Source organism: Coregonus lavaretus (assembly GCF_964263955.1).
Source record: "Coregonus lavaretus genome assembly, chromosome: 17".
In the NCBI taxonomy this organism is placed as follows: Eukaryota; Metazoa; Chordata; class Actinopteri; order Salmoniformes; family Salmonidae; genus Coregonus; species Coregonus lavaretus.
Window position 1 is genome coordinate 44,171,454 of NC_140004.1, and position 11,310 is coordinate 44,182,763.

At 45.2% G+C, this 11,310-nt stretch overlaps 1 long non-coding RNA gene across 1 annotated transcript in view; it reads left to right on the forward strand.

The window, feature by feature from the left end:
• Positions 1-11,108: 11,108 nt before the first annotated feature.
• LOC311144912 overlaps positions 11,109-11,310 on the forward strand; it is a 173,706-nt gene continuing 173,504 nt past the window's right edge. The window contains exon 1 of the long non-coding RNA XR_014614543.1: positions 11,109-11,298. This is a non-coding gene — a long non-coding RNA (uncharacterized lncRNA). The remainder of the gene's footprint in view (positions 11,299-11,310) is intronic.

Consider the following 11,310-nt stretch of genomic DNA (forward strand, 5'->3'; position numbering starts at 1 on the left):
TTGGCAGATCATATTGATAATATTACCTATACTTTGCAGGGGTTTGCGAATGAAACAATAAGAGGGTTTAACCTTCTGTCAAATACTCAAAGAAGTCACAGACTGATGCTGTTGAAACATGACATGGCTCTTGACTATATTTTAGCAAAACAAGGTGGCTTATGTTTGGCTATGAATCGGACGGGGGATGATTGTTATACTTTGATCCCAGATAGTTCCGATAATATCACGAGTGTTATAGATGCATTGAAGAATATAAGGGATGCGTTTGGTAGATCTGAAGGAGCTGGATGGTCAGCGAAGACTTGGTTGCAAGATCAGTTAGGCCCAGTAGGAGCAGTGATGGATTAGATTTTAATGGCAGCTTTGATAGCACTGTGTGTGATGTTTGTAATTTGTTACTGACCTTTGAGAAAGCTATGAGATAGGTTGGAGTTGTGATGCCTGGAGACAACACTAAGATGCCGTTGTTGACTGTTCCTGATCTGGATGAAGAGGGACAAGTGGGACTGGATGGAGTATTGATGATAAATATCCTTTTTGATTATTTGATCATTTTTCAAAATTTGTTCAATATTAGTGTGATTTTAGTGTGATGTTATGAATCAAAGGGGGGAAGTGTATGAATGAATCGTATTATCCTAGTTCATTATTCTATCATTTATAGTGATTCATACATCATTTATATATAATTTTTATATTCTTAGTTGATATTGATGTTTAATTTGAAAGTGTTGTTTTGCAAAAGATACTGTTTGGTCTTTTCTTTTCTTCCAGAAGCATTTGGGGGAATATGTGGAGATTGAAATACTCAAACAAGGACAATATGAAGGGACAATATGAAAGGACAATGACTGGAGGAGATGGAACAAGGAAGGTGTGGAAAGATTCCGATTCCATCATCAACAATACATTGGAAGAGGAGACTACGGAGGAGATGAAGTGTAGTGGACTACATTCCAGTGTCTGAATGAAATATAGACATATTTGCATGTGTAAATACATAATTTGTGTCATATTCTTAGGTATTAATTTTGTAGAATGATATTTGATGTTATTGAATACATGTGGGGATCTTAGATGTTTTTTTTTATTTCGTTGATGGTTAGGGATATTGGGTCTAGGCAGGGATAGAGGTCCACGGTAGGGTCCGATGGGTTGACCAGCCTTGGTGTGGACATTTTTTGGATAGTATTTTGTTTGCAGGGGCTTATATGTGTATTTAATTGCATCATAGTTTCAAATGCATTGATAAGGATTTATGAGTTCATCGGGAGTACCTAGGTGGTTGCCTGGGGCAGAGGGACCGTGAGAGAATTTTACTGTCTTGATTGATGGATGGATTTGGAACGAAGGTTGCCAGACAGTTTTTCGCTCTCACACTCCATAAAGATTTTTTCATATTTCATAGTAATGTATTCACACTTCATAAACATTTATTCATATTTCATGGAAAGGTATTTACACTCTAGAGAATAATGTTTTTTGGTTTAATGTTACAGATACTCAATAAGATAAATTTTTACTTGTCATAATCCTATTCTGTTTGTTTTCGAGACTGTTTAGTCTCGAAGGGGGGAAATGTAGTGTATTAGGATTATGTCTTTGTTAATGGTTTTTTAAGTGGAACTGAAAGAATGTTTATCTTAGTTCAAAAGTAGCCATTTGTAGGGTGACGCCCCAGGGGAGACAGGTGATTGGACAGCAGAGGGAGCAACCCATATTTTTGCATTGTTTATAAGTATGGGCTAGACGAAGAAGAGGTTAGAGCAGCCATTACAATTTGAGGACACTGCTCTCCGGGTGATCTTGACACCTGTAACTCATGCTGGAAGCTTGTGATATGAATAAAACGTATGATCAAAGGTTCAGTATGAGCGGACTCCTTTGTTTATCAGCAATAATTGCCAGCATTTACTCGATACGACACCACCACAAACCAATGCTGGCATTAAGATTGCACTGAATGAGCTGTATAAGGCCATAAGTCAACAGGAAAACACTCATCCAGAGGCAGCGCTCCTAGTGGCCGGGGACTTTAATGCAGGGAAACTTAAATCCGTTCTACCTAATTTCTACCAGCATGTTAAATGTGCAACCAGAGGAAAAAAAACTCTAGACCACCTTTACTCCACACACAGAGACGCATACAAAGCTCTCCCTCGCCCTCCATTTGGCAAATCTGACCATAACTCTATCCTCCTGATTCCTGCTTATAAGCAAAAACTAAAGCAGGAAGCACCAGTGACTCGGTTAATAAAAAAGTGGTCAGATGACGCAGATGCTAAGCTACAGGACTGTTTTGCTAGCTCAGACTGGAACATGTTCCAGGATTCTTCAGATAGCATTGAGGAGTACACCACATCAGTCACTGGCTTCATTAATAAGTGCATCGATGATGTCGTCCCCACAGTGACCGTACGTACATACCCCAACCAGAAGCCATGGATTACAGGAAACATCCACGCTGAGCTAAAGGGTAGAGCTGCCGCTTTCAAGGAGCGGGACTCTAACATGGACGCTTATAAGAAATCCCGCTCTGCCCTCCGACGAACCATCAAACAGGCAAAGAGTCAATACAGGACTAAGATTGAATCGTACTACACCGGCTCTGACGCTCATCGGATGTGGCAGGGCTTGAAAACTATTACAGACTACAAAGGGAAGCACAGCTGCGAGCTGCCCAGTGACACAAGACGAGCTAAACCACTTCTATGCTCGCTTCGAGGCAAGCAACACTGAAGCATGCATGAGAGCACCAGCTGTTCCGGATGACTATGTGATCACGCTCTCCGTAGCCGATGTGAGTAAGACTTTTAAGCAGGTCAACATTCACAAGGCCGCAGGGCCAGACGGATTACCAGGACGTGTACTCCGAGCATGTGCTGACCAACTGGCAAGTGTCTTCACTGACATTTTCAACATGTCCCTGACTAGGTCTGTAATACCAACATGTTTCAAGCAGACCACCATAGTCCCCGTGCCCAAGGACTCTAAGATAACCTGCCTAAATGACTACCGACCTGTAGCACTGACGTCTGTAGCCATGAAGTGCTTTGAAAGGCTGGTCATGGCTCACATCAACACCATCAACACCATCAACACCATTATCCCAGAAACCCTAGACCCACTCCAATTTGCATACCGCCCCAACAGATCCACAGATGATGCAATCTCTATTGCACTCCACACTGCCCTTTCCCACCTGGACAAGAGGAACACCTACGTGAGAATGCTATTCATTGACTACAGCTCAGCATTCAACACCATAGTGCCCTCAAAGCTCATCACTAAGCTAAGGATCCTTGGACTAAACACCTCCCTCTGCAACTGGATCCTGGACTTCCTGACGGGCCGCCACCAGGTGTTAAGGGTAGGTAACAACACATCTGCCACACTGATCCTCAACACGGGGGCCCCTCAGGGGTGCGTGCTCAGTCCCCTCCTGTACTCCCTGTTCACCCATGACTGCATGGCCAGGCATGACTCCAACACCATCATTAAGTTTGCCGACGACACAACAGTGGTAGGCCTGATCACCGACAACGATGAGACAGCCTATAGGGAGGAGGTCAGAGACCTGGCCATGTGGTGCCAGGATAACAACCTCTCCCTCAACGTGACCAAGACAAAGGAGATGATTGTGGACTACAGGAAAAAAAAGAGGACTGAGCACGCCCCCATTCTCATCGACGGGGCTGTAGTGGAACAGGTTGAGAGCTTCAAGTTCCTTGGTGTCCACATCACCAACGAACTATCATGGTCCAAAAACACCAAGACAGTCGTGAAGAGGGCACGACAAAGCCTATTCCCCCTCAGGAGACTGAAAAGATTTGGCATGGGTCCTCAGATCCTCAAAAAATTATACAGCTGCACCATCGAGAGCATCCTGACTGGTTGCATCACTGTCTGGTATGGCAACTGCTTGGCCTCCGACCGCAAGGCACTACAGAGGGTAGTGCGTACGGCCCAGTACATCACTGGGGCCAAGCTTCCTGCCATCCAGGACCTCCATACCAGGCGGTGTCAGAGGAAGGCCCTCAAAATTGTCAAAGACTCCAGCCACCCTAGTCATAGACTGTTCTCTCAGCTACCGCACGGCAAGCGGTACCGGAGTGCCAAGTCTAGGTCCAAAAGGCTTCTCAACAGCTTCTACCCCCAAGCCATAAGACTCCTGAACAGCTAATCATGGCTACCCGGACTATTTGCACTGCCACCCCACCCCATCTTTTTACGCTGCTGCTACTCTGTTAATTATGTATGCATAGTCACTTTAACTCTACCCACATGTACATATTACTTCAACTACCTCAACTAGCCGGTGCCCCCGCACATTGACTCTGCACCGGTACCCCCCTGTATATATAGCCTCCCTACTGTTATTTTATTTTACTTCTGCTCTTTTTTTCGGAACACTTTATTTTGGTATTATTCTACTTTTTTATTTAAAAATAAATGCACTGTTGGTTAAGGGCTGTAAGTAAGCATTTCACTGTAATGTCTGCACCTGTTGTATTCGGCGCATGTGGCCAATAACATTTGATTTGATTTGATTTGATTAGAGTAGATCACTTCTGAAGCTTCAAAATTACTAACAAATATATGTTCATAATGAATGACATAAGGTAATACAGTAACACTTGACATCAAGTTCTTATACATGTGTAGTAACTTTGTGATTATTACAATAGCAACATTGTTGTTGCATAGGACTTTGTAAATTGCTTTATAATTGTATCATAATGGAGTTATTACATAATTGGAATAAGGAACAGTCACTAGTCCTCTTGTTTACAGTAGTTACTAAACTCTCAGCTCATTGCTATGCAATTAAATGCAATTACCAAAGTATTATCTAACAACATGCTAATAAAATGTTGCTCCAAAAGTAATTAGTTTTATTACACAGGCACACGAACAGTTTAATGTTAAGTGTTACTGAGAATGCTAACCGTTACAAAACATAGCTATTAAGTGTCTAAAGGAAACTAAATATAAAAAAAACTTGAATCAACTACAGTGAATGTAGGTAGAAAATCATGTTAGTTTGTATTCTGAGTAAACTATCCCTTTAAATATGGTATAGTGTGTTTGAAACAAGAACATTTCCCCTCAGATGGACAAAAAGGTCCAAAGTTGTTTTTTGCTAAGCATCCAACTTGCTGTTTGCAAATGGCTTTGAATTTCTCTGCAGTATTTTCAGGTATCAAAAAATGTATTGCAGCTTTCAAACTTTTCAGTGGCATGTTGAAAGAGTCATACAGTAGTTGAGCATCACAACTTATTTATACGTCTCTGTACAGAATATCACTGGTTAATTGGTTTGACTTGATTATGTACACCTGGGGCAATGGACATTCAGGAGAATGGACATTTACAGAATGTTCAGATAGAAATGTATTGTGTAGATCATATATGACTGAACTTCAACATGCAGTTCCAGATACAACCCTGCCAATCTGTTTTTTAAATCTGATTTTACTGCTTGCTTGAGTTACTTGATGTGGAATAGAGTTCCATGTAGTCATGGCTCTATGTCGTACTGTGCGTTTCCCATAGTCTGTTCTGGACTGTGGAGAGACCTTTGGGGCATGTCTTGTTGGGTATGCATGGGTGTCTTTGCTGTGTGCTAGTCATTTAAACAGACAGCTCAGTGCATCAACATGTCAATACTTCTCACAAATACAAGTACTGATTAGGTCAATCTCTCCTCTACTTTGAGCCAGGAAAGATTGGCTTGCATAAAGATTGGTTTGCCGACGACACAACAGTGGTAGGCCTGATCACAGACAACGATGAGACAGCCTATAGGGAGGAGGTCAGAGACCTGGCCATGTGGTGCCAGGATAACAACCTCTCCCTCAACGTGATCAAGACAAAGGAGATGATTGTGGACCACAGGAAAAAAAAGAGGACTGAGCACGCCCCCATTCTCATCGACGGGGCTGTAGTGGAACAGGTTGAGAGCTTCAAGTTCCTTGGTGTCCACATCACCAACGAACTATCATGGTCCAAACACACCAAGACAGTCGTGAAGAGGGCACGACAAAGCCTATTCCCCCTCAGGAGACTGAAAAGATTTGGCATGGGTCCTCAGATCCTCAAAAACTTCTACAGCTGCACCATCGAGAGCATCCTGACTGGTTGCATCACCGCCTGGTATGGCAACTGCTCGGCCTCCGACCGCAAGGCACTACAGAGGGTAGTGCGTACGGCCCAGTACATCACTGGGGTCAAGCTTCCTGCCATCCAGGACCTCTATACCAAGTGGTGTCAGAGGAAGGCCCTAAAAATGGTCAAAGACTCAAGCCACCCTAGTCATAGACTGTTCTCTCTGCTACCACACGGCAAGCAGTACCGGAGCGCCAAGTCTAGGTCCAAAAGGCTTCTCAACAGCTTCTACCCCCAAGCCATAAGACTCCTGAACAGCTAATCATGGCTACCCGGACTATTTGCACTGCCCCCCCACCCCCACCCCCACCCCACCCCATCCCCCTCATTTACGCTGCTGCCACTCTGTTTACTATTTATGCGTAGTCACTTTAACTCTACCCACATGTACATATGACCTCAATTACCTCGACTAGCCGGTGCCCCCGCACATTGACTCTGTACCGGTACCCCCCTGTATATAGCCTCCCTACTGTTATTTTATTTTACTGCTGCTCTTTAGCTATTTGTATTTATTTTTTATTTTTCTTAACACTTTTTTATTTTAAATTTTTCTTTAAAAAACTGCATTGTTGGTTAAGGGCTTGTAAGTAAGCATTTCACTGTAATGTCTACACCTGTTGTATTTGGCACATGTGGCAAATAAAATGTGATTTGATTTTGATTTGATTTGATATTATTAATGTTAGCTCTCCGTGTACATTTAAGGGCCAGACGTGCTGCTCTGTTATGGGCCAACTGTAATTTGACTATGTCCATCTTTGTGGAACTTGACCACATGAATGGGCAGTAGTCCAGGTGTGACAAAATTAGTTACACTCTTAGAAAAAAAGGGTTCCAAAATGGTTATTTCAGCTGTCCCCTTAGAACAACCCTTTTTGGTTCCAGGTAAAACCCTTTTTGGATCAAGGTAGAACTTTTTTGGGTTCCATTTACAACCCTCAGTGGAAAGGGTTGTACAAGGAAACCAAAATGGTTTTACCTGGAACCGGAGTTCTACCTGAAACCAAAAAGGGTTCTTCAAAGGGTTCTCCTATGGGGACAGCCGAAGAACCCTTTCAGGTTCTAGATAACGCCGTTTTTTCTAAGAGTGTAGGACTTGTTTTGTTGATAGCCATATCAAGAAAGCAGAGCAGCGCTTTATTACGGGCAGACGTCTCCCCATCTTAGCTACCATTGCATCAATATGTTTTGACCATGACAGTTTACAATCCAGGGTTACACCAAGCAGTTTAGTCTCCTCAACTTGCTCAATTTCCACATTATTCATTAAAATATTTTGTTTAGGTTTAGGGTTTAGTGAATGGTTTGTCCAAAATAGAATGCTTTTAGTTTTTGAAATATTTAGTACTAGCTTATTACTTGCCACCCATTCTAAAACTGACTGCAGCTCTTTGTTAAGTGTTGGCAGTGATTTCACTTGCTGTGGTAGCTAATGTTGAGTAATCGGCATACATAGGCACACAGGCTTTACTCAGTGCCAGTGGCAGGACATTAGTAAATATTTAATTTAGTCACATGATTTCCCAATTTACGGTATATTTGACGATCAGCTGTGTAGCCAGACTTATTTGCCATTCCTTTTGCCTCATCCCTTTGGTTTTCCTAGATGGCTACTAAATTATGATCACTACATCCGATGGATGTTGATACTGCTTTAGAGCAGATTTCTGCAGCATTAGTAAAGATGTGATCAATACATGTGGATGATTTCATTCCTGTGCTGTTTGTAAATACCGTGGTAGGTTGACTGATAACCTGAACATGTTGGTGTCCACATCACCAACGAACTGTCATGGTCCAAACACACCAAGACAGTCGTGAAGAGGGCACGACAAAACCTATTCCCCCTCAGGAGACTGAAAAGATTTGGCATGGGTCCTCAGATCCTCAAAAACTTCTACAGCTGCACCATCGAGAGCATCCTGACTGGTTGCATCACCGCCTGGTATGGCAACTGCTCGGCCTCCGACCGCAAGGCACTACAGCGGGTAGTGCGTTTGGCCCAGTACATCACTGGGGCCAAGCTTCCTGCCATACAGGACCTCTATACCAGGCGGTGTCAGAGGAAGGCCCTAAAAATTGTCAAAGACTCAAGCCACCCTAGTCATAGACTATTCTCTCTGCTACCGCATGGCAAGCGGTACCGGAGCGCCAAGTCTAGGTCCAAAAGGCTTCTCAACAGCTTCTACCCCCAAGCCATAATACTCCTGAACAGCTAATCATGGCTACCCGGACTATTTGCACTGCCTCCCACCCCACCCCACCCCACCCCACCCCACCCCATCCCCCTCTTTTACGCTGCTGCTACTCTGTTTACTATTTATGCATAGTCACTTTAACTCTACTCACATGTACATATGACCTCAATTACCTCGACTAGCCGGTGGCCCAGCACATTGACTCTGTACCAGTACCCCCCTGTATATAGCCTCCCTACTGCTATTTTATTTTACTGCTGCTCTTTAGCTATTTGCTTTTATTTTCTATTTTTCTTTAATTAACACTTTTTTCTTTTACATTTTTCTTTTAAAAAACTGCATTGTTGGTTAAGTGTCACGATCGTCTTGAAAAGTAGCGGGCCAAGGCGCAGCGTGAGATGCGTACATATTTATTTTATTGTACACCACAGCGAACACAACACCAAACGAAACGTGAAGTCCTTCGACACAAACACAAATCAAAAGGAACAAGAAACCACAAACACAAAGTGAAAGACAGACAGTTAAATATGGCTCCCAATCAGAGACAACCAGCTGACACTCGTTGCCTCTGATTGGGAGTCACTCAAGCCAACCTAGAAATACAAACATAGAATATAACACCCTGGCTCAACATACGAGAGTCCCCAGAGCCAGGGCGTGACAGTACCCCCCCCCAAAGGCGCGGACTCCGGCCGCGCCAACCAAACACAACAGGGGAGGGACCGGGTGGGCACTCCGCCTAGGCGGCGGATCCGGCTCCGGGCATGATCCCCACTCGCTCTCTAACCCCCCAAAGTACCCCTGGTCCGGTCTGGCCCTGCTGGCCGGAGCTGGACTGAACACTGGTGGAGCAGGAACGGATCGGACCGGGCTGACGATGCGCACCCCTGGCTTGGTGCGTGGAGTAGCAACTGGCCGGACCGGGCTGACGATACGTACCCCTGACTTGGTGCGTGGAGCAGGAATGGACCGGACCGGGCTGACGAAGCGCACCCCTGGCTTGGTGCGTGGAGTAGCCACTGGCCGGACCGGGCTGACGATACGCACCCCTGGCTTGGTGCGGGGAACAGGCGCGGGCCGTGCTGGACTGACGACGCACACCACTGGCCTGGTGTGGAGAGCAGGAGCGGGCCGGACAGGGCTGACGAAACGCACCACAGACTTGGTGCGGGGAGCAGGAATGGGCCGGACTGGGCTGGCGACGCGCACCACAGACTTGGTGCGGGGAGCAGGAACGGGCCGGACAGGCCTGACGAAACGCACCACAGACTTGGTGCGGAGAGCAGGAACGGGCCGGACAGGGCTGACGAAACGCACCACAGACTTGGTGCGGGGAGCAGGAACAGGCCGGGCCGGGCTGGCGACGCGCACCATAGGCTTGGTGCGGGGAGCAGGAACAGGCCGGGCCGGGCTGACGACACGCACCACAGGCTCGATGCGAGGAACAGGAACAGGCCGGACAGTACTGGGGACACACACCACTGGCCCTACGCAGGGATCAGGAACGGGCCGGACCGGACTGGTAACACACCCCAGTACCTCTCGCCGTGCCTCCACACTTTCCCTCTCCTCTGTGACCAGTGGCCCCCTTAACCTGGCGGCCTTCTCTGCCAACCCTCTGCACCACTCTATCCCGTACTCCTGCTGCCCCGTCGTCCACGGCGTGAGCCCCCCCCCTAAAAATATTCTGGGCTTGTCTCTCCCCCGTGGACCAGGCCTCCATGGTTCTCGTCCAATTCTCTCTCCACTTCTCGTAATTCCAGCCTTTCTCCTCATCACGCTGCTTGACCCAGTCGTGGTGGTTTCTTCTGTCACGATCGTCTTGAAAAGTAGCGGGCCAAGGCGCAGCGTGAGATGCGTACATATTTATTTTATTGTACACCACAGCGAACACAACACCAAACGAAACGTGAAGTCCTTCGACACAAACACAAATCAAAAGGAACAAGAAACCACAAACACAAAGTGAAAGACAGACAGTTAAATATGGCTCCCAATCAGAGACAACCAGCTGACACTCGTTGCCTCTGATTGGGAGTCACTCAAGCCAACCTAGAAATACAAACATAGAATATAACACCCTGGCTCAACATACGAGAGTCCCCAGAGCCAGGGCGTGACATTAAGGGCTTGTAAGTAAGCATTTCACTGTAATGTCTACACCTGCTGTATTCGGCGCATGTGGCAAATACATTTTGATTTGATTTGATTTGGTTTCAGTTTGAAGCATTTTCTTGAGTGGACAACTTGATTAAAGCTAGTTAATATGTAGGTCACCCAGAAAATATATCTCTGTTGATATCACATACATTATCAAGCATTTCACATATATTATCCAGATACTGACTGTTAGCACTTGGTGGTCAATAGCAACTTCCCACAAAAATAGGCTTTAGGTGAGGCAGATTAACCTGTAGCCATATTATTTCAACAGCATTTGACCTGAGATCCTCTCTAAGCTTTACAGGAATATGACTCTGAATGTAAACAGCAACACCACCCCCATTGGCATTCCTGTATTTTCTGATGATGTTGTAACCATGTATTGCTACTACTTGATCATCAAAGGTATTATCTAAGTGCGTTTCAGAGATAGTCAGTATATAAATGTTATCAATTTCATGAACCTTGTCGTCAGGCTACATATGTTAATGATTGTTTTTATTGATTTACTGGGAGGCTTTTCAGAGGTAGACACAAGAGTGAACTGCAAACAGTGGGCTTCCTACCAGGGCAAACCGCCTCAGTGCTAACAGAATAACTCAGGTTCATTGGCGCATGATTACTGCTTACAATATCTGTTCGACTGACAGAGGCATTCAGGGAAGTTAGAGGAAAATACATTTGGTTACTTACATTATGACTTCCAACACAGGGATAATGTACATTTGCAGCAGCACTACGACAACTCAGCGACACAATGGTAGGGATTTTC